This window comes from Charadrius vociferus, unplaced genomic scaffold, assembly GCF_000708025.1.
Source record: "Charadrius vociferus isolate BGI_N301 unplaced genomic scaffold, ASM70802v2 scaffold1126, whole genome shotgun sequence".
Lineage (NCBI taxonomy): Eukaryota > Metazoa > Chordata > Aves > Charadriiformes > Charadriidae > Charadrius > Charadrius vociferus.
The window spans coordinates 1,899-7,430 of record NW_009648665.1 but is presented as its reverse complement, the minus strand read 5'-3'; the positions used below and the strand labels follow the sequence as shown (position 1 = coordinate 7,430).

The 5,532-nt window shown below is 40.7% G+C and overlaps 1 pseudogene; it reads left to right on the top strand.

Annotated features, from left to right (window-relative positions):
* The first annotated feature begins 2,583 nt into the window (after positions 1–2,583).
* On the top strand, positions 2,584–3,735 carry LOC104287768 (annotated as a pseudogene).
* The last annotated feature ends 1,797 nt before the right edge of the window (positions 3,736–5,532 follow it).

Sequence of the window (5,532 nt, the reverse complement as noted above, 5' to 3'; positions counted from 1 at the left end):
CACACTCCCAGTTACAATGATTGGTTAGTAATTTACATATGATTATAATATTGGTTATGTCATTCTCAGTTACTGCGCTTGTGCAAGGGAAGGGTCTTCACATGGGCAAGGGTCTTCTGGGCCTTTGGGCATGATTTTTAGTATTATAATGAAGGTAGTTCAGTTTAGGACACCCAGAATTTTCACTTTTCTGCCAAGTTGGCTAGACCTTCCAAAATATGGTAGATTATTAGCATCCTCAAGGTTTGTATGCTCATCTGCTCCAGGATGTTTCACTTCAAAGAATGACAATACCACCTGCTCTCTTTGATTAGGTGTTCTTTTTCATTCGACTCAAGGATAGAATCCTCCTTATCCATGAGAATGTCTCAGAAAGTTCCTCTATTAATTAGCCCAGACACTTGTGAAGAAACATTCCCAAGACCGACCATCTGACCAAGTACATAACAAAATGGTCATATGGTCATACATAAGACCCTATATCAGAAGTTCAGCTAATGCAAATAGTTAAGAGGCCTAATTAACTTTAATGCTAACAACCTTAAAGCTAACAACTGTAATGTTAACAGAAATGGCTAAAATTTTAACTACAAGACAACACTATGGGGGTCTTTTTCAAATAATTCAGCATTTTATTAGTTAAAAATCCATACATTTTTTGCAAATTTTTTCTTTTATTAACAAATTTGACTTTTCTTTTTATCCCTTTCAGTTGTGAGGAACCATGAGTTGTAAGCCATTCAGTACTGTGGCACAAAGTTTGATCTTTGGCTAGCTGTGATTCTGTTGTAAAAACAATGTTGCTATCAGCTGCCATGGACACGGGTGTGATGTCACAAGCATAGACCGATATAAAGTTCTCTCTTATTGACAATATTATTGTGAGTTTCAATAGAATTTCAATAATGTTTTAGACTAGTTGTGGTCAGAAACATGACTGCTGCAGTTAGTAGGTGTCATGGTATCCCAGCCGTAACCAGGACTTTTATCTACCCCTTATTCTATAACATCTGCGTCATGCCCAGATCTTACACTTTCCAATTAATCACCATCACTTTTCCCTGTTTTTGATATATATATACATACAGATATCATTCCTTTAGTCTATGGGCCATCCCTCTAAAATGTTCATTGAGTTCATTTCATCCATGACTTTGGGCTCCATCTGTTATAACAGTTTCTCAGGGCAGGAGAGATGATGTGTGATCCTGGATTGTTTCATGCTGTATTTGGAGCTCACGGCTGGTGTATCAGGTGCCCACCAACCCACTCGCTCATTCTCTCTCCTCAGCAGGACAGGGGGAGAAAATAAGATGAAAAACACGTGGGTCGAGATAAAGGCAGTCTAATAAAGTTTGCATGGGTATTTAGTAAGAAGGAAATCTGTGTAAAACACTGTAGCAAATGTTAAAGGCAGTTTGTCCTCTTGAAATTCTTATGCCCAAAGTTTAAAATTTTGCAATCACACAAGGATTCTACAAGCTCTTGTCAAAAACTCTGTGCACAGCAATTTTCTGTATACAACTGCTTTGCTGTACCATTTCCTGATGATGATGATGATTAGGGTTCATAGGTGTGAAATAAGGTGAATTGTTTTTCTTTTTTAATATCACTTTCAAGGCATGTGTGTCTTGCCCATCAGTGAATATAATATTTTTACAAATATTTTTTTAAGCTGTTTTGGGAGAAGTGATCCCCTTTATTGATTTACTTGATGCACAGAAATATAAGCAAACAGGTTACCAATTCAGAAGGGAGGGAATTGTGGACTTTGGAAACAAATAACAAACAAAACCCAATTTGAACCCGAATGCTCAAATTTTCAGTTGCTCTAACTGCATGTCATGATTAGCACCAGTGATCTGTGAGCCTCAAACTTCAAATTACTTAGTCTTTTTATTTATTTATTTATTTATTTCTCTTGCTTAAATACATGTGGAGATGTTTAATATTTTTTTCTTCATAGCCAATTGAAGATATCATGTTGGAAATGTCTAGTCTTCAAAGGTATCATATATCTGACCAATTGCAGACTACTTCAATGGGTTAAAATCTCTTTGTCGTTTTACACTGCTACATTCTACCACAATATCTCTAACCACAATTGAGCCCCTGGTGAAAGTTAATTGCTTTGATGTGCATCTTGTCTGCATTGTCTAGATGTCTGGCCAGTCCATAGAAGCACCTCTTGGACTGGTCTGAGATAGTGATTTCTTTCCCAGAGAATTTGGCCATAAAACTGTAAACTGCAATTCTCAAAGGAATTGTGGTCCCATCTCTGAATGAATGGTGCTGGTAGAAATCACTTTGCATTGGAAGGTCATGCTGTTGTGCTGGTTGTCCTCTGACTTCAGAGCTGATGAAGCCAAAACTTTGTTGGAGAAGCAAGGGTGCCTTTTGATACTCTGGGGTTGTTTGTTGGCTACACATTGTAGGGCTTTTTTGTTTGACTGTTTGTTTTTTTTGTGGTTGTGTTTTGCTTGTTTTTTGGGTTTTTTTTAATAACATCACTCTTTTAATTTCTTTCCAGTCCTGATAGACAAAATGTCTATAGAATAAGTGGCCTGCACACCAGAACTTTCCATGAACCATTTGGTCATACCATCTGAGGTGGAGGTGAATGAAGAGCTAGCAAATGAAGATATGAATGAATCAGTGGAAGCTGACTTGGAGCACTCACAGGTAGAAGAGGAACGACAGTCTGTGATCTGCTATTCAAGGCACAGAAACAGCAACCAAGGGGTACCGTCTGGGCAGGAAGAGGAAGGGATGCTAGCTCAATCAGCCAGCACTGAGAGTGATTTTCACAATCACATGGACTTGGTGGAAGGGGATGTTATAGCCACAGCAGAGGATGGCTATAATGTAGATACAGTACAGGAGAATGAGGATGAGAGTACATGTGCAGTGCAGTACAGGCCTGAGTCTGAGCAGTATACAGAAAATGCTGAAGCAGAGCACACTGAGGCTGTTCTTAATCAAACACTGCCTGATCATGTACATTTCCACTCCATTGAACATGAGGAAGCCATGAATGCAGCGTACTCAGGTTATGTCTACACTCACCAGCCCCTCCACCAAGGAGAGGATGAGCGGTATGCTGAGCCCTATGCTGACTATAGGCAGCAGGAGCATGTGTATGAGGAGATAGGGGATGTGCTGGACCTTGATGTTAGGGATGGGCTTCAGCTCTATGAGTGGGAAAGGGAGGAGGTTGACAACTATCGAAAGGAAGCTCTTGGTGCCCGCCTTCACCATTATGATGAACAATCTGATGGAGAGTCGGACAGCCCTGAGAAAGAGGCAGAGTTTGCTCCATATCCAAGAATGGACAGCTATGAACAAGAGGAAGATATTGATCACATTGTGGCAGAGGTGAAACAGAGTATGAGCTCTCAGAGCTTGGGCAAGGCTGCTGAAGACATACTAGAGTCAGAGCAGAGCTTGGAGCATGCTCATGCTCTCCCTAGCAGGGGGCACGAAAGCAATGGTCAACTGTCAGCTGGCTCTAGGGCCACAGACAACTCAGGAGAGTCAGTACAGAGGTGCAGAAAGGAAAAACGGGATGCAATATCACTGGCCATTAAAGATATTAAAGAAGCTATTGAGGAAGTGAAGACAAGGACTGTTCGTTCTCCTTATACCCCTGATGAACCAAAAGAACCTATTTGGGTGATGAGGCAGGACATTAGCCCAACCAGGGACTGTGATGATCAGAGGCCACTAGATGGAGATGTAAGTATACAGAGCTATAGGCTCACATGTTACAATTAAAGGAACAGGGACTGTGTAATACACATTACAGTGAAACTGAGAGGGTTATACACTTCTGTGACTCATTTTATTCCTCAGTAAAGTATGTAAGGCTGTATCTATTTTAAATTTTTACTCAAAAGAATGCATAAGGAGTATACATATATATTGTCAGTGCACCAAATTTTCCTTGATGAAACACTGCTGAATTCATTAGAGTTGTACTAGAGATGAATTTGACACAGAAAGCTCTACAGACTTTGTTTCTGAAACAAGTCCTTCTACATATTTTTTTCCTAACATCCACTGGATAATTAGAATAACTACCAAATAATTTACCTTACAATATAGAAGCTTGTGTGTTCCTGTTAATTCTGGACTTGTCAGTTTTGTGTTCTGTCAGATAATAATGCTAACAGTTTATATGAAAAACTTGTTAATATTATTTACTATTTCTATAAAGGTAATATCACAGATGCAGATCTGAAAAGATTCAGGCTCATCTGCTCCCAGTGTCTAGAAATTTGCTATGAACCCTATTACATTACATTACATTGTATATATTATATTATATTACATTATATTTCAGTTGGAAAGTACCTACAATGATCATCTAGTCCAACTACATGACCAATTCAGGGCTGACCAAAAGTTAAAGCATGTTAATAAGGGCAATATCCAAATGCCTCTTGAACATTGACAGGCTTGGGGCATTGACTACCTCTCTAGGAAGCCTGTTCCAGTGTTCCAGTGTTTGACCATCCTCTCGGTAAAGAAATGCTTCCTAATGTCATGTGTGAACCTCTCCTGATGCAGCTTTGAACCATTGCAACGCATCCTGTTGCCGGATACCAGGGAGAAGAGATCAGCACCTCCCTCTCCACTTCCCCTTCATGCCTTGAAAAGCTGAAATCAGGACTCAATAGTCTTGGTGACTATTAAGCAGGTATTCTTTCTTTATTGCAGTGCTGGACGCACAGGGGATCGCTTCTCCTAATGTGCACGCTGTAAAGGGTTAGTTATACAGCTTATATACATGCCTTATATACATATTCACAAGGTTTTCGAGAAATGATTAACATGTTCATTACTTTTCCGGGAACTCATTACCATAGGCTACTACCCACTCCTGTATGCGCATTATAGTCTCTCGGTGGTCCTTCAGAATCCTCTGTTAGTCGGTAGTCATTTACTCCTTTTTATCACTGTGTTCTTTTGGTGAACTATCCTTATCTGGTTGCCAAAGCCTACGAGCTCCAGCTCGGTCTGGCCAAAAACCGGTTCATCGTGTCTCACTGGTCCTGTTCTCTTTGTTGGGTGATAGTTGTAATAGTTGAAAGCTAGGCCTGTTCCTTAAAAATAAAGTTAGTTAATAAGTTTCCATCGGGTCCTCTCTTCACCCTCCTCAGGAAGCTGTAGAGAGCAATGAGGTCGCCCTTCAGCCTCCTTTTCTCCAAACTAGACAAACCTCAGATGCTCCTCATAGGACATGCCTTCCAGGCCTTTCACCAGCTTTGTTGCCTTCCTCTGGACACATTCAAGGACCTTAACATCCTTCTTAAACTGTGGGCCCAGAGTTGCACACAATACTCAAGGGGAGGACACACCAACACTGAATACAGCAGGATAATCACCTCTTTTAATCAGCTGGTTATGGTGTGTTTGATGCACCCCAGGATGCATTTTGCCCTCTTGGCTGCCAGGGCACACTGCTGACTCATATTGAGCCTGCTGTCAACCAGCACCCCCAGATCCCTTTCTGCAGGGCTGTTCTCCAGC